The sequence below is a fragment of the Macrotis lagotis genome, chromosome 5 (genome assembly GCF_037893015.1).
Source record: "Macrotis lagotis isolate mMagLag1 chromosome 5, bilby.v1.9.chrom.fasta, whole genome shotgun sequence".
NCBI lineage: Eukaryota > Metazoa > Chordata > Mammalia > Peramelemorphia > Peramelidae > Macrotis > Macrotis lagotis.
Window position 1 is genome coordinate 259,641,084 of NC_133662.1, and position 18,772 is coordinate 259,659,855.

The 18,772-nt window shown below is 45.3% G+C and overlaps 1 protein-coding gene across 16 annotated transcripts in view; it reads right to left on the reverse strand.

Moving 5' to 3' along the window:
- Nucleotides 1-18,772, reverse strand: part of MAP3K13 (mitogen-activated protein kinase kinase kinase 13) — a 179,451-nt gene that overhangs the window by 80,703 nt on the left and 79,976 nt on the right. Inside the window, exon 1 of one of the 16 annotated variants that reach the window (XM_074189577.1) lies at nucleotides 11,494-13,015. The exons of 14 other annotated variants lie outside the window; for them this stretch is intronic. The gene's annotated coding sequence lies outside the window, so the exon portion shown is untranslated. Of the gene's footprint in view, nucleotides 1-9,094; nucleotides 9,228-11,493; nucleotides 13,016-18,772 lie in introns of those variants that run through there. One more of the 16 variants, XM_074189578.1, reaches the window with a different exon arrangement.

Here is an 18,772-nt window from a genome sequence, read left to right on the forward strand (position 1 = left end):
CAAGTTTCCCCAGGTTTTTCTGAAACCCTTTTTTTTTGTCATTTCTTCAAGGACAATTGTATTTCATCACTTAATAATTAGACTTTCACAGTTTTCCCTTGGAAAATATTATAGCAAAATAACAATATAATATAGCCCCCATTTCACACCCTATATCAAAATAAGGACAAAATGGGTACAGGATTTAGACATAAAGGGTGATAACATAGAACAATGAACAGATGAAGAAATACTCGTTAAGATCTATGGAAAGGGGAGAAATTTATGATCAAACAAGAAATAGAGTACATTATTAATTGCAAAATTGGTGATTTTGACTATATTAAATTAAAAAGGTTTTGTACTAATAAAATGAATGGTGCCAAGATAAGAAAAACAGAAAACTGGGAAACAATTTTCACAGCTAGGGGTTCTGATAAAGGTCTTATTTCTAAAATATATATAGAGAAGTGAATAAAATTCTAAGGTGACAAATCATTACCCAGTTTATAAATGGTCAAAAGATGTGAACAGGCAGTTTTCAAATGAAGAAATTAAAGCTATATATATAGGCATATGCTCCAAATCATTACTCATGTAAATATAAAACAACTATGAGGTACCACGTCACACCTATCAGATTGGCAAAGATGACAAAATGGGAAGAGGAAAACGATCAACCTTGGAGAGATTGTGGAAGAACTGGTAATGATCCAACAATTCTGGAGAGAAATATGGAATTATGTCCAAAGAGCAAATACTAATACTAGTCCTGCATCCAAAAGAAATCATAAAAAATGGGTAACATCCCATATATTACAAAATATTCATAGCTGCTCTTTTTGTAGTGTCAAAGAATTGGAAATTGAGGGAATGTCCATCAATTGGGGAATGGCTGAACAAGTTATGGTATGGTTGGTTCTTGTCCTTATGTTAGGATAGATAAATGTTAAGAGTACTATTGTTCTCAGAAGGGACAGGAATTCAGGGAAGCCTGGAGGGATTTGCATGAACTGATGCTGAGTGAGATGAGCAGAACCAGAAAAATACTGTACACCCTAACAGCAACATGGGGGTGATGATCAACCTTGATGGACTTGCTCATTTCATCAGTGCAACAATCAGGGACAATTTGGGGCTGTCTGTGATGGAGAATACCATCTGTATCCACAGAAAGTACTGTGGACTTTGAATAAAGTTCAAGGACTATTCCCTTTAATTTAGAAAAAAAAACCCTGATATCTTATTGTCTGATCTTGTTATCTCTTATACTTTATGTTTCTTCCTTAAGGATATGATTTCTCTCTCATCACACTCAATTTGGATCAATGTACAACATGGAAACAATGCAAAGACTGGCAAACTGCCTTCTGTGAGGGTGGGGTGGGGGGAGGGAAGTAAGATTGGGGGAAAAAATTGTAAAACTCAAAATAAAACCTTTAATTAAAAAAAAGAGTACTATTGTTCTATAGGAAACCATGAATGATAGATAGATAGAAGCATGGAACGAATTACAGGAAGACTGTACACACTAACAACATTGTGAGTTGATCAACTTTGATAGATACAGTTCCTCTCAACAGTTCAGAGAGCCAGGACAACCCTGGGAAATCTGGAACAATGCTATCCCCATCCAAAGGAAGACAAACAAAACAAACAAAAAAATAACAAAAAAACTTCTACAGAATCTGAATGAACACTATGTTCACTTTCTAAAATTTTCTCTTATGTTTTTCCTTCCTATCCCCCAGTTTTCTTTCTTTTCCCTTGGTCCTAATTTCTCACACAAAAAATGACTAATATATATGTTACAGGCAAATGCATATGTACAATGTTCACCAGAGTATTTGACACTGAGGGGAGAGGGGTGGGAAGGGAGATTGGAAGGAAATTATGCAACTTATAAATATACATATGGATGTGGATGAATATTGAAAAATTTCATAACATGTTATTGGAAAACTAAAATAAAAATATCAGTTAGAAAAAAAATGATTAGCCCTTTGGCTTGCCGATATATCTAAGTTTTAATGTTTCCTCAGCTCCATTCCTCCATCACAATTGCTATTTGGGCATCTCCAGTCAGGTGTCTCACGGGCATCTCAAACTCCACAAATTCAAAAAGAATTCATTATCTTTCCTTCCAAACCCCTCCCTTTCCCCACTTTCCTCTTACTACTAGGAACACACATGTCCTTCCAAGTCACCCAAGCTCACAGGCTCAGTGTCACCCTTGAGTCCTCACTTGCACCCCTGCCTTGTGGTTCACTTACTGCCAATCTTGTCTCATCTACCTTGACACAATCTCTCCTATGGACACACTCCCTTCTCTCTATTGAACAGGGCTTGATGACTGCTCTCCTGAGCCATTACAATTGCTTGCTAATTGGTCTTCCTGCTTGAGTCTCTCTCCACTCCTGTAGATTTTCTACCCAACTCTCTCTGGATCCCTCTGAAGAATCTACGGGATCAACTAGCAGTCCTGGGCTTGGTATGGAGAGCTCTTTCCTCCCTTGTGAGCTGTCCTGGATGCTTTCTTCTCATTGCAGTTTCACAGTTTGCTTCCAGGCTTTGTACTGCAAGTGCAGGAGATCACCATTTATTGACACAGAAGAGATCATGGATGTGCTTAGTTCCTAGTATGTTGCTTCTCTCTTCAAGTCTGCCTGATTGAGAAACATTCCTATCACCTTCTCTCTCAGCACAGGACAATCTTACTTCACTGAGAAGACTACGTCTCACTCACCTGCACTGATCTTTCCCTTACCACAACTCAAATCTTGATCTTCTTTTCTTTGCTCTCACTCACCAAGGTGGAGGTAGCCTCCTTCCTGCTCTTTTCGTAGGAGCAACATCATATCGGTTGGGCTAGTTTCTTCCTTTAAAAGGCAATATAGGAATCAGAGATTTTAAGATCCAAGGGATCTCTTTGATTTAACTTCCTAATGATATGGTTGGGAACAAGTCCTGGGCATCTTTCCAGCATGGGGGTACTGAAGTGTCTATCTTGATTGTCTGAGGGACTTGGTCAGATCCCTGGGACCTTATAAAACCATAAAGCTTGTCAGGTTCTCAAATCTGGATGGGAAGAAGAGAGAAAGCTGCCCCTGGAGGGAGTGGAGGAGAGCCCTGGTCTCCTCCTACATCCCCTTTGTTGGAAGACCTTTTTGGGAGCTCTAATGGGCAGTAGGATTTGGACTTCAGTCTCTCCAATGATCCTGTCTGCCATCAGTGTCTATAGTGGCTGCATCAGGTGCAAAGGAAAGACCAGATGAAATGAGGACAGTCAATTCAAGGCTTTACCTAGAGTCAAGAGAAAAGCTACTCCAGATATAAGGGATTCTAGTCAAGGTTCTTTCAGGAGCAATGGGCTACTTCTTAACCACATGAACTTCCAAGCTAGAGCTCACTTTCCCCTACCAAAGGGACAGTTGGGGAAGAAGGGATCCCAGGCAGGGGAGAGGATTGCTTGTAATTTTTCTACTAGCTTAATTTACACCACTTGCTAAAAGCTAATCAAATCTGGCTGATTGATATCAATAAGATCGATCGGACAGTGGGAAACACCCCATAACCTGAAAGGACTATCCTCGATCCCCAAGGGTACTGAATAACCACATTCTGGGAACCTGACTCACCAGTGAGAGCTGGAATATCAGAGGGTGGGGGCCTTCCTCCTTCCAGTCTCAGCTTCCCCAAAGACTTCCCTGATTTGTCACTTTCTCCTTCTTCCCCAACCCTGTAGAAGTGAGTTCCTTCTCCAAAAATTTCCTCATAACAATCTGATTCTTGCCTTGTTTTTATCACAAACATCTCATTTATTTGTGTACATATCATATTCCTATATATAACTGTAAAATCCCTTGTGAACAAGTTTTTAGAAGTCACATGAAAAAATGCTTCAAATAATTATTGATCAGAGAAATGCAAATTAAAACCACTACCTCACACCTATCAGATCAGCTAAGATAACAAAAAAGGAAAATGACCCATGTTGGAGAGGATGTGGAAAAATTGTGATATTAATGCACTGTTGGTAGAGCAGTAGTTGATCCAGCCATTTTGGAGAGCAATCCTGAACTTCATCCAAAGCGCAATAAAACTGATCATACCCTTTGATCCAGAAATAGCAAAACTAGGTCTTTATTCAAAGATATAAAAAAAAATGGAAAGTCATGTTCAAAAATACTTATAGTAGCTTTTTCATAGTGGCAAAGAACTGAAAACTCAAGGGATGCCCATCAACTAGGGAATGACTGAACAGATTATGGTATATGAAGATAATGGAGTAATATAGTTCTGTGAGAAATCATGAGTGATTGGACTTCAGAGAAGCATAGAAAGACTTACATCAACTGTTACTGAGTGAAGTGAGAAGAACCCAGAGAACATTGTACACAATAACAACATAATGAGATAATGAACTATGATGGATGCAGTTCCTCTCAGCAATTCAGAGACCTGCCATGGACAATGGCAACAACATCCAGAGAAGAAAACAACAGAGTCTTGATGCAGGGCAAAGCACACTATGGTCAATTTTTTTGGTTTTTTGTTTTTGTTTTTTGGCAGGACAATGGGGTTAAGTGACTTGCCCAAGTTAAGGGCAAGTTTTTATGTCTGAGGCCAGATTTGAAACTCCAGGGCCAGTGCTCTATGCACTGCACCACCTAGCTACACATTATGTTCAATTTTTTTAAAAGAACTTTTTTTTCTCTTTCATGGTTTATTCCCCCCCCCCTTAGTTCTAGTTTCTCTTTCACAACATGATTAATATATAAATATGTTAAACAGGTTTGTATATGTACATCTTTACCAGACTGTTCCGTACAATGGGGAGGGGAGGGAAGGGAAAGTGGAAGAAAAATGTGGAACTCATAAATTTGCAAATAGATAAATACTGAAAATCTATCATTGCATGGATTTGGAAAAATAAAATGAAAATTTTTCAATTATAAAATTCTTGGGGACAGAGAGTAACTGTTTTTTTGTATCTATATAACTTTGATTCCTAATATGGTGCCTTGTATATGAGTTAAAGTGAAAGGAAGAAAGTGAAGAAGGAAAAAAGAAAATAAAGAAAGCAAGGAAAAAGAAAAAGGAGGAAGGAATGAAGGAAGGGAATTCAACTTTTCAAACACCAGTGTTTGCTCAGGGAATCCTTTCTCAGCATGGTCTGTCTCTCAAAAAGAGTTCTGGACTTGGGAGTGGGGAAACTGGTTTTGAAATATGGCTCCTGGAATGGACTGGTTTGTGATCTTAGGAAAATCTCACCCATTAACCTCTCTGACCTTCCCTTTTCTCATCTGCAAATAGGGATGGTAATCCTGAGGGACCAGATTCGGCAGGTTGTTCTGAGACAGCATTTTGTTAACCTTTCATATTCTAGAAACAATCCCAGACATGTGGATGCCCTAATGATCCCATGTATGTAATTCTGCTCAAGGACATAGGTCCAAGTACCCCAAATGACCATAGCACAGCAATCATGAGAAGACTGCAGGGATCATTAGGCCCATTTTACACACAAAGAGACTAAGGATCAGAGATGTTAGCTAGCTGACTTGTCCAGGATGATTCAAGGCTGTAGGTATTTGAGGTGCTGCATTCTCTCCCCTGGCCTAGGCTGATTTGCCAGAGTTTTTAGTCACAGAGTGGCTGATGCTAAGCTCCTTGAGGGCAGGGACTGTCTTTCCCTTCTTTTTTGGATCTCAAGCACTTGAAACAGAACCTCAGTACAGTAGGTGCTTGATGTTGGCTAACTGACCTTAGGGTCTCCTGATGGTTCTTTAATTTTGACTTGACTGTGTTTGTTTACAAAATAAATTAATTCCAATTTCTGGAATAGCTTCAGTTTTTTTCCCCCACTGAAACAGAATGCCATCCATTGAGAGCTGCAGTGACACTGGATTTTATTGTTTGATATTAAAACAGCTGAGGGTTACTGTCTGCTGTTTTGCTTTTCTACAAGAACCACAGACATGGAAATAAATATATCTTGAATTAAACTGAATCTAAAAAATTATTAGGAATCCATAGTTTGGACATTGGGGATATAAAAGAAGCTTGCCCTCAAAATTATATTCCACCAAAATAAAAACTCCCCCAAATAAAACACTGGGGTGGGAAGAGTAAAAAGAAGTTATTATGCCTTAAAAGGGATGACTTTTGTGCCCAAATCTTTGTGACTCCATTTGAGCATTCTTGGAAAATACTGGGGTGACTTGCATTTCCTTCTCCAGTTCATTTTACTGAGAAGGAAACTGAGGCAAACGGGGAAGTGACCTCCCCAGGATTCACACAACCAGTATGTGGTTGAAACCAGATTTTAATTCAACAAAATGGGTCTTCTCAACTCCAGGTCCAACACCATATCCACTATGATGTATTACTTTCACCCCTGAGGAAAAAAAGCTATAATGTACAGACTCGGATAGCTTTTTTTTTTTAATTTTGTTTTTTAGGTTTTTTCCAAGGCAAATGGGGTTAAGTGGCTTGCCCAAGGCCACACAGCTAGGCAATTATTAAGTGTTTGAGACCAGATTTGAACCCAGGTACTCCTGATTCCAGGGCCAGTGCTCTATCCACTGTGCCACCTAGCCGCCCCTCGGATAGCTTTTTTTAAAAAATATTATGATCCTAGATTTACTGTTGGAAGAGAGTTAGAGGCCATCAAATATAAGTACTCTCTGGCCTCCAAAGGGCTGAAGGGCAGTTACTTCATTTTATTCCTATGTTTCAGGTCAGGAAACTGAGACTGAGAAGTTTTACTTGAACTGAGACTTTTCTGAGATTGCCTGAATCACTCAAATTCTCCCCACTAACTCCCTTTACTCTACCATACTGCCTCTCCCAAAGGCATGTATTGTAAGGTATCCCTTGTCTCTGGCACTAGACCCAAAGAGCAATAAAACTGATCATATCCTTTGACCCAGAAATACTAATACTACTAGGTCTGTATCTAAAAGAAATCATTAAAAATGGAAAAAGTCCTGCATGTTCAAAAATATTTTTTTATGATGGCAAAGAATAGGAAATTGGGGGGGATGGATGCCCATAAATTGGAGAATGGCAGAACAAATGATACATATGAAAGTTATGGAGTGCAACTGAGCTATAAGAAACCATGAACAGTTGGACTCTAGAGAAACATGGAAGAAGACAAATGAACTGATGAGGAGTGAAGGGAGCAGAATCAAGAATACATTGTACAGCGAACAGCAACATTGTAAGTTGCTCAGCTAGTAGGGTTGAAACGCCTCTCAGCGGCTCAGAGATCAAGGACAAGGCCATTTTGCATCCACAGGAAAAAATAAAAACACAAACCAAAACCCCACAGAATCTGAATAGATCCCATGTTCACTTTTTTTTAAAACTTCTCTTATGTTTTCCCTTCCTCTTCTATGACTAATATGTAAATAAGTTAAGTACAAAAGTACATGCACAACTTTTACCAGGGTGAGGTGGGAAGGGAGGGGGGGTAGAAAAATGTGTAACCAGTGAATCTGCAAGGGAATGAATGTTGGGAAACTTTCATAATGCAATTAGAAAAATAAAAAATTATATAAAGAAAGGATATCCCTTGTCCCTTTTGTCTTTTGGTCCAGTCAATGCAAGGGAGGAGAATTAGGTCTTATTGAGTTTTTGTCACTCCTCTGACTCCTCACACCTGATATCTGGTACATAGTAGGTGATGGAGAATGTTTCTGGAGCCTTAAAAGGAGTTTAAATATAAATAGTTGAAATGATGTGGCCCAAGAGAACGCCGAAGGATTTATAATAGAGCATACTGATCATCCCAAAGCCAGAGCGGACAGTGTCCGAATACAGATCGATGCACCCTTTTTTCCCCCACTTTATCTTTCTTGAGACTTCTCTTTTGGGGGGAAGCTTTGTTTACCTTCACAACGTGTCTATTGTAGTAATGTTTTTTCATGCCTACACATTTTTAACTTCTATCTAGTAACTTGCTTTCTCAATGAGGGGGAGTGGAGTGGGAAGGCAGAGGATTTGCAAAGTGAAATATGTTTCTACATGGAACTGGGGGAAAAAATAAAGACGAAGATAAAAAACAAAAGGAAACAAATGAAGAAATAATTGAGACAAAGTACATGGTGATAAAGGCCAGAAAAAGAAAATGCTGACAGGCTTCTGGATCGAGGATGGGGATGCAGAAGGCAGCTATTCTGAGGGAGCCATGGAAGGGCCTCCACCTCCCCTCAGGTCCTGAAGGGGCCAGGCAGGATCTTGGGGCATCACTGTCCCCACTCTTAGCCCGGCCCCAAGAAGGCAACCAGGGTGGGCCAAGGGCTTGCTTTCCTCAATGCCCCGGCTGGCAACTGGGAAGGGGACGGGGTGACCCCGTCGCCCAAACACTAGTTCAACCAACAAGCCCTGAAGCCCGGTGGGAAGGTCACCCCAATCTAGTGCCCGGGGAGGGGCTCTGCCCCCCCTTCTCAGAAGCTACAGCCACGAAGAGCCAGAAGCAAAGTTCTTGGCACCAAAGTTCTTAGCATGGTCAGACGGTGTGAGGCAGCAGGAAAGCGGGCGAGTGACCATCTGCGGCGGACACTCCAGAGGCAGCCCTGGCCTCCCCTCCGTGCCCAGGCCTCTGCCTCCTCCTGCCTCCCTGGCACTCACCGGGCTCTGCCACTGCCGTCTGTCTTCTCTCTCTGCCTCCCTCCCCTCCGGCCGTCCCTCCCCTCTCTCCTCTCCATCTTCTCCGCCTCTCGGGACCCCTGTGCCCCCCGGCACACACACGTGCGGCCGCTCCTCCGAGCCTGAGTCCGGGCTTCTGCCGGCCGCGTCCCCGGCCCAGGCGGGGGGTCCGGCCGAGCCAGCCCCGCCGCCGCCTCCCCCTGGCCGGCCCCCGCGGGCGGCTGGTGCCCGCGGCCCCCCGAGGCGCCCCCCGGCCTTCCCGGCTTGGCGCGAGCCGCCTGGGGGGCCCGGCCGGGGCTCTGGGCGCAGCCTGCGCCCCGAGGGGGGCCCCGGGATGCGCCCCCGGCTCCGCCCTCGGCCCGCTGGCGCCCCCCGTTCCGCCCCAGGCGCCCCCCGCCGGAGGTCCGGCTGACAGCGGGCGGGCCCCGACGCGCCCCGCTCCCCACCCCGTACTCACGCCGGGCGCCCGCGGGCTCGGCCGCTGCGGCTCCACCGCGGCTCGCGGAGAGGAGGAAGGCCGGGCCGAGGGGCCGAGGCGACCCCGGGACCCCCGCCCCCCGCCCGGCCCGGCTGACGTCACGGATTCATGAATGGACGGCGGCGGGCGGCGCGGCGGGGGCGCGCAGGGCCCGCCCGGGGGTTGGCCGGCCCGCGGGGAGGGGGCGGGCCCGGGAGCGCGCCCGGCCAATCAGGGGGCTCCGCGAGGGCCCGCCCGCGGGGGGGGTCGGAATCAACAAAGCCCGCCAATCAGGCCGCGGCCACGGGGGCCGGCACCGGGCCCGACACGGGGCCGTGACACCTGGCCACGCCGGGCCCGCGCGTGGGGGACGGGGCAAGAAGAGCCCGGATGAGCTCGCGGACACGTCCTCGCGCGGACGCAGGCACGCCAGGCCCGGGCACAGCCGCCCCCCCCCCCCCGGGGCCCGCCTTGGCAGTGACCTCGGAGCCCGAGCCCCGGCCCAGCGCCTCCCCCAGGAGAACGGCCCGATGACAGCACCCGCCTGCCGGGGCGGGGCGAGGAGGGCGATGGTGCCACCGTGCCGACCTGGGGAGCCGGGATCGTGCCCATCTCCGGAGGCGCCACCTCCTGAGCTCGTCTGAGTGCCCCCGCGAGGACCACCCGAGGCCGTGGCACCCTTCATGAGGCCCCCAGGGCAGCGGAGTGTGGCGAAAGGCAAATAGAAAGGCAGGGCGCAGTCCCTCCGGAGTGGGCACAGAAGAGCCTGCAGTCCGAGACCCGCTTTATGTGGAGGAGCCTTGACTTCTGACTAGCCAAGGCCCCTCTCCAAGAGGGACTTAAAGCCAGGAGAAGGCCGGGGCTTCAGAAGCCTTTGGGGTGAAAGGCTGCAAACTGGACCAGGCTTCACTCGGTGAGGATCGTAAAACATTAGCCTACAAGCGGCAGCTGGCCTGGCAAGTTGGGCGCATTTGGAAGGAAGAAAGGACGATGGGCGAGTTAACCCTGGCCAGGACTATCCAGGACATACTTCCTCCTTCCTCTTAGTCTCTTAGTCAATGGAATTTTATGTGCAGGCACACACACACACACACAAACACAAACACATACACACAAACACAGGCAGACAAAAGCAGAGGAGACAGAGATATAGAGAAGGAGGAAGGGGAGGAGACAGACAGAGACAACTTCTGTGTTCAATGAGTCTGACAAAGTAAAGGGTTGGCTCAGAATGGAAATGAGACTTGTCAAGCCAATCTCCATCCCATAGACATACTCATTTTTTTTTAGTTTTAAGTTTTTACAAGGCAAGGGGATTAAGTGACTTGCCCAAGGTAACACAGTTAAGTATTAAGAGTGAGGTTGGATTGAACTCAGGTCCTCCTGAGTCCAGAGCAGCTGCTCTATCCATGGAGCCTACCTAACTGCCCTCCCCTCACAAGATACTTCTGGAGAAAAATACTCTTCTTTATTCAAGGAAAGCGACATGGAGGGGTTGGGGTCATAGATTCAGAGTTTTGATTCCAGAAATAGGGATGGGAAAGACCTCAGGCACCAGTGAATTGAGACCAAAGAGACATTTGAAAAGTCAAGTCTGTTTTAAAACCTTTTTTCATCTTTTGGTAAAAGTCCTCAATGGCCAAGAGCAACACAGAAACAAAAATAAAACCAGTACCTGCCCACACAAAGCTGATATTCTAAACTTTAAGTACAAATACACAGAAACATAATAATGAGTATTTACATAGGGCTTGAGGGTTAGCAAAGTGCTTTCATTAATTCCTCAAACAAGCTTTGGAGGCAAGAGTTATTATTATGCCTATTTTATAGAAAAGGAGGCTGATAAAGGTGAATTGACTTGCCCAGGGCCACAAAATTAGTAAACATCCAAGACCAGCCCTCTCAATTAGCCACATAGACACTTAGAAAAGAAACTAGGGAGCCGGAGAGAGACCAGAAAAGGTCCAAACTAGGCTAGAAGCAGGTGAGGAGAGTAGGGCCTACCACAGACTTAGCAGATGGATGATTTGGTGTGGTGTGTGTCTAAGGGGGATGGTGCCAGGAAAATCAGGATGAACATGCAGAACCTACACTTTTGGGACAGATTAGTAGGAGCACCTGAACCCAAGACAGGTGGGCGACATCTCTGCTCATGACAAGTCAGCCCTGGAGGCTACTGTGTCTACCATGGATTGACTCATTTTAGAGTCCACTTTCTCAGAACATTTTTTTTTCATTTGTTTGAGTCAATAAGAGGGAAGTGAGTGACTAGTCCAATTACATAAATGGCCCAAATTGTGCAAAAAGGGCCTCAGGGGGAGTAGGGACTCCTTATCCCGCACCAACCCACTGAGCTCTAGCTGCATCTCCTCCTCCACAGTCCTGGAGATGGGGCTTACCTCCAGCAGGATCTTGCCAGCTCCCTCTCTCCAGGCCCCTCCAAGGCAGGCGCTGGCCAACAGGGTCCCAGGATGGACAGCCAGATCCCAGGGCTAGAGTTGGAGGGAAGCTTCCAAGTCCAACCCCCGTCATTTAACAGGAAACAAGTCCAGTGACTTGTTCCAGGTCCCACAGAGAGTAAATAGAAAGAACCAGCTCAGTCTTCCCTAGAGCACTGCCAGGGGGATAGACCCAAGCAGGGAGCTTCAGAGTCCTAGGGAGGCCAGGCAGGCCTGAAAGCCCTCAGGACTATACTGTTGACTTAATCAGTACCTGCAGTCTTCCCAGCATGCTAAGAAAGTGGGGAGGATCTGAGGGAATGATCAGATTACCAGGGTCAGACCCTACCTGGAGGGTGGAGGGTTGACTTGGGCACAGCCCACTTCCGGGTGGGTGTGGTCATTAAGAAAGAGTTCTGGCCAGCTGTGCCCCAGCCTGGGAATCTTCCCTCGGTGACAAGAGGGGCCCCACTGCCAGGGCTAATTGGTGAAGAGGCTGTACTCCACTCTAGAGGGGAGTGGGCCAAGGGGGGCTTCTTTCTCTACTTGTAAATCCTGATCTGGCTCCTGAATCCCACCAGAAGGCTCTGGTAAAGGCAAGTTAGACTTGGACACTTAGAGAAGCCCCTGATCTGCTCGCATGGCCCCTGCTCCGGGTGGACATGGCTTCTCGGCCTTGGCTCAGCAGCACCATGGTCTTCCTGGCAAAGGCCTTGGGCCTGCCTCATCCTTAGGCATCAGCTCCGGCTCATCCATCCTGGGCATCCACTTAGGACTATGTCCAAATGACTGTGGCTCACCCCACAATGGACACAGTGTACCCTGGAGACTGTCCGATGGCAGGGCTTTAGAGGCTGCAGCTGGCCACTAACCCTTTCCGTCCTATCACTCAGGGGTAGAATGGGACAGCTGGCAATTGGACAGACAAAAACTTCCCAATCTATTTGGTAGAAAGAGAGGGACATTTTTATCAAGATTATGAAAACTGCTGGGAGGAATCTGGCATCTAGAGAATTCAAGCCTCTCCCATTAGGAGCACAAGGAAGGCAGCCACCATGATATACTGGATAAAGGGCTGGCCTTAAAATCAGGAAGACCTGGGTTTGAATCCTGCCCCAAGAGATACATACATCTTGGCTCATTCCTAAGTCTCATTTCCTCATCTACAGAAGGACAATCCCAGCCATCAGGACTCATTTCATGAGGTTGTGGTAAAGTGGAAGTGCATGATGACCAGGCAAGATGGACAGAAACACAATGAAAATGGTGGCTAGTGAGAGCGTGGTGATGCTTTCATCATTTCTCAAAAGCATCTGATGTGCATGGCCTGCTTCCTTGTCAAGGGAGTTTATACCCAAAACCAAGAAAAGTCCCAGGATGGGTTTGACCTTGTTCCCAAAGAGACATTTGGGGAGACAGCAGGAGGCCCCAAGCCTGCCAGGAAGATCCTTTAAGAAAGAGAGCAACAGAGGAATGAGGATTATCTTCCCCACCCCACCTCCCCCACCATTCCCCAAGTAAGGGGAGAGCAGCAGGTCAGGAGTGCCATAAACAATCTGCCCATCTACTCCGTTTCCATCAAGGTCAGTGTAAAGGAGAAAAGCATGACCTCTGGGTGTCTTTCCAAGGAGAAATCTTCTATTGGAAGTTGCTGCTTCCATCCAAGGGTCATCTTGAAAGAGGTTGGAGTCCAAACTGAGGTCGAACCTTAGCTTTGTTCTTGCCCCCTTTGTAGCCCTGGGGAAATCCTTCATCTCTCTGGGCCTTAATTTGTATATAAGGGAGGAGGGCTCCCTCATCCCTACCCCAATCAATTAACTGACAGATTGGGTTTTAAACATGTATAACTAAGACTGTCTACACCTTATGAACCCTTTATCCTATTCAATGGGAACCTGTATTTGGCAAAGGATAACCCAGCCGTGGCCATTATAATCTCCCTGTGGAAGATTTCCAGGTTGGAGGATTCTAATTCAAGACAAACCTTGGGAGGGAATCTCTGGGTAAGAAGAAGAGGGAAGATTTGTGTTTTGTTTTGGCTTTCTCCTCCATTGACCACATTATTGGAAAAGTTGGACCAGCAGGGGACGATGGAAACAGAGGGAGACCCACTGAGGTCAGACACAGAACATCACAAATGTGTCTAGACGGTCACCTGAAGTGGACAACAGCTTCAGGGTTGATGCCCTCACAGTGAGGAAAATGCCAGCCAGGAATTCTCAGCCCTCAGCAAGAGAGCTGTGTTCATGTGAAGGGACCCAGAAAGAGATGGATATGTCAGAGGAGTGGGATGAGATGGTGCCTGAATCCACCGCTACCTCTACATTAAAAAAGCCTTAGAAGACCAGGATCTTGGGAGCCCAAATTGGAATGAGTCCTAGAGGCCCCACAACAAAGAAAGAGTTTAGACTTGACTTTGCTGGTCTTGAGATTAACTGGATCTTTAAGAAAAGGATTCTGCTGGGACACTTTACACTGTTGGTGGAGCTGTGAACTCATCCAACCTTTCTGGAAAGAAATTTGGAACTGTGCCTAAAGGGCAACAAAAATGAGCATACCCTTTGACCCAGCAATACCACTACTGGGTCTATACCCTGAAGAGATGATGAAAAAGGGTAAAAACATCACTTGTACAAAAATATTCATAGCAGTCCTGCTTGTGGTGGCAAAGAATTGGAAATTAAGTAAATGTCCTTCAATTGGGGGAATGGCTTAACAAACTGTGGTCTATGTATGTCATGGAACACTATGGTTCTATTAGAAACCAGGAGGGACGGGAATTCAGGGAAGCCTGGAGGGATTTGCATGAACTGATGTACACCATAACAACAACAAGGGGGTGATGATCAACCTTGATGAACTCGCTCATTCCATCAGTGCAACAATCAGGGACAATTTGGGGCTCTCTGCAAAGGGGAGTGCCATCTGTATCCAGAGAAAGAGCCATGGAGTTTGAACGAAGTTCAAGGACTATTCCCTTTAATTTAGGAAAAAAACCAGATATCTTATTGTCTGATCTTGTTATCTCTTAGATTTTTTGTCTCTTCCTTAAGATGATTTCTCTCTCATCACACCCAATTTGGATCAAGGTACAACATGGAAACAAAGTAAAGACTGACAGATTGCTTTCCATGGTGGGGGGGGGAAGTAAAGTTGGGGGCAAAATTGTAAAACTCAAATAATATCTTTAATTAAAAAAAAGAAAAAAGGATTCTGTTCAAGGCAAGGGGGAGAAATGACGGAGCAGACAGTCACAATGGCTGGAAAGGCACTAGAAAGCAAAGGAAGGTCCCTACTAGACTCAGGGTGTTCATATCATGAGACTGTGGACAAGTCACAGAGGATGAGCAGTGGGTAGATAAGGGCTGCAATCTGCAGGATGGAGAGGGTTAGCTAGATCAAGGAGACCACAGAAGGAATAAAGATCATTATTTTCAAGGAGACCAACTATGTGTTCCACAGAATGAAAAGATTCCTTTTGCCTTTAAAGGGAAAAAAAGACAAACCAGCTGAACTGGGGACGTAAGAACACCTTCACCAAGAGGTTAAAAAAAAAACCCAAACCACAGTCTTAAACTCCACATGTCCAGGAGGTACTTTGGAAAATCCTGAACTTTGAACCAAGACTGAAAAACAATTATCAACTAACATTCTTGGTATCTTTCTCACACCTCTAGATCACCTTTAGGATTAACCATATTCTTGGACTGATTTATTTCACATGACTCTCTTTCATTGTCCCTCCCTAGACCATCTCAGAGCCCGTAAGGAGGATCCCAGGCCAGTCCTGGCTGGCCCACAGGGCCCTCAGACTCCAAACAGACCCTCAGGTCCTCTCCCCTATTTCTAAAGTTGGGGGACTCTTGCCCTGCATGGCAGATGTACTTGAAGGACCCCTGAGATTCACTCTCAACCCATCATAGAACTCTCTGGACATTTCCATCTGCTCTGCAACAGAATTTGCCTAGAGTAAAGGTGTTGCTTTTCCAATTAAGAAAAGGAACTTCTTAAAACAAGAATTGTCAAGTTTTCTATTTATAACCTTAGGTTTTCATAGTAAGTAGTTCACAACTTGGTTTTTTCATCTCTTCATTCATTCACTCACACTACAATCCATCCAAATGAGCCTCCAGGATGTTCCTCATATAGGACAGCATCTCCTATTCATTCCTCTCTAAATTGCAATCCTTACTTTCCCAGACTTGGTCTCCCAGGCCCCACAAACCTGCTCATCCTGGAAGTTACCTCTATCCCTGGAATTCACAGAAGAGGGACCCTTTTCCCCTACCCCCTTTTTCCTAGGATTGGATGCTCCTCTCAGACCTTCCATTTCAGGACAACCCCGAGGTGGATCTTGCCTATGTTGCTGACTCTCCTGGACAATCCCTAAGTTGCCCATACCCTTTTAAATGCAAGTTTCTAGTGGACAGGGCCACCTTTCTTTTTGCTTCTATTCTTAGAATACAGTAGATGCTTAATAAATGTTTGCAGTCCCCTCTTTCCTTTTGTACCAAGCCCAGAATGTTCTTCCTCATTTCTGCTTTTTAGACTTCTCTTTGCCCCTTCATCCCCTGCCCAGCTGTTTTTGTTTTGCTTATCACTTTTACATGTCTTACTGAGCAAATGGAAGGTAAATTCTTTGAGGGCAGGGCTGGTTCTTTGTCTTACCTCTGTAGTTAATACAGGCGTATAACAGGTATTCAAAAAAAGAAAGCTTGTTGACTGATTTGATTCATTTTAAATTCTCTTTGTGAGTAGAAAAAAATCCCAATAGTCCCTCAATGAACACCCTGAAACCCTGGGGACTTTGAAGAAAACTTGTTAACAGAATTGATTTATCCAATAGTTTTATTAAAGAGAATAAATAAGCCTCCTGGTCAGCTAGGAAACAGAGAGTGCTTAGTTACAAGCTATTGAGAATAAATCCTTAAGGATGGCATCCTCCTTTTCAAGAAGATGGCTAATGCACTAATCCATTCATTCAAAAGCAAATGGATTTCCAAGTTAATAAAATATTCAACTTCCCCCAAATATCCCTTTCCCTAACATCTATTTTTGGATGAAAGCCATGAGCCAAACTAAAGACTACCTGGAATTGCCATAAATACACACACACACACACACACACAAACTATTCCTCTAAAGAGACAAAGGTCATTCTACATGAATCTTTTGTCTTTTTTTTAAAGGAATTAGATTTTCACAATAAAAATATTGAGAATGTACTTTCTACTCTTTTTGATTCTGTGTGTTTACTTCTCCCAATGTCCCTTTGCTACTAGACATTCATTATTGTTGTGTGTCTTCCTTGTGGTGCATGCTGTCAACACAAACAAGCCATCACAAACTCTATGAACTCAAGAGAAAAAAGGGACAAACCAGTAAAGAAGTGGAATGTCTTCTTAAGGAATGTCCAGCCACGGTCATCCAAGTCTGGCGCCTCTCTTGGAGACACTTGGATCATTTGACAAGATCCCAGGTTGAGAGTTGGAAGGGGCCCCAGAAGCCATTGTTGAACCCCTTTATTTTATAGATGAAGAAACAGACCCAGGGAAGCTAAGAGACTTGACTTTTCTATAATCTCTCATTAGAATGGAAGCTCCATGAGGACAGAGACAGTTTTTCTTCTTGTTTGTACTTGTATTCCCTGCCTTGGCACAGTGACTGATACACAGGATTTTTGACCTGTGTTCTTGAAGAAGACCATCTCAGGTTGTCATGATATCACTTAATTGGATTTGAGTGAGGGCAGGGCTGTCCCTAGTCTCACTTTTTCCTCCAGGACCATCTGGGTCCAGTAGTCAGATAGGAACCAGGATGACTGAAGATGGCCCTGGATGCGAGGCAGTCAGGGTGAAGTGACTTGTGAAGGGTCACACAGCTAGTAAGCATCAGGTATCTGATGCTGGATTCAAACTCCTGTCCTCCTGATTCCAAGACCAATGCTCTATCCACTATACCATCTAGCTGCCCCTGATACCCAGTAGTCACCTAATGAATGCTTGCTGACTGGTCAGGGTCCCTTAGCAGAGTTGGATCTCAAAGCTGCATCCTGAGGCTCTAAATCCAGAGCTTTGGTGGATTCTCCATTGCTCTCTGAAAGCTGGTTAGTCTGGTGGCAGCAATCCATGAAACCCCAAGTCTCCTTCTTTCAGAGCCAGAGTCACTTGGGGAAATCCCTTATAAGATGGACATTGACCGTGGAGAGTTTATTTAATGTGAAGGAAATCACAGATTTGTACCAAAACAAAGTAGTTTATTATCTCTAGAGTCTTTGTCCTGTCCAGTTAAATGGACCGATCAAGGAATAATGAAGTTGCTAGGTCCTGGGAATTCAAAGCATGAAACAGGGTGGCTAGGTGGCGCAGTGTATAGAGCACTGGCCCTGGAGTCAGGAGGACCTGAGTTCAAATCCAGCCTCAGACACTTAATAATGGCCTAGCTGTGTGGCCTTGGGCAAGTCACTTAACCCCATTTGCCTTGCAAAAATCTAAACAAAACAAAACAAAGCATGAAACAATCCCTGCTCTCAAGGAGATGACACTCCAAAGTCCCATCAAACATCAGACACATTTCTCCAGTCCTGCCACCCACAGGAGGATGCCAGATTTCTCATTTCTCTGACCTACAAGTGTATTTCCTAATTCAAACTGAGCCAAACAGACGGTAGAACCATGCTCACTTCCCATTTCCCCCAGTTTCTTTCTTATTGACCCATTTACACCCAAACTCTCCTTGTTGCCCATTTTCAGATTCATGATTGGTCTTTCTCCTGATCCCTCACAACTAGGCTCAGCAGAGAAAAGATTCCAGGCTTGGAGAGAGTTCTAATCTTGACTCTACCATTGGGGATCTTGGGCAAATCCATTCTGGGCCTCAGGTTTTCTATCTGCACAACTGGGGAGCTCTGAGACTAGCATCCAATCACCTCTAAATTTCCTGATAATTGCGAAATGCCATGATTCCTATCAACCCTCAGTGACCTTACTGATAATTTAACCACTAGAAACCCAGAGGGAGAAGTGGACTTATTCTACCATATGAGATGCAACAAGTGGTCTCACAGGAGGTGTCAAATGTCAGAGAAGTGGGATGAGATGGTACCTGAATCCACCTCTACCTTAACATCAAAGAGCCTTAGAAGACCAGGATCTTGGGAGCCCAAATTGGATATTTCCAGGGCATCTGCTTTAATCATCTTGATGAATGATGTGGCCAAAGACCAGTTGCCTCCCCACTT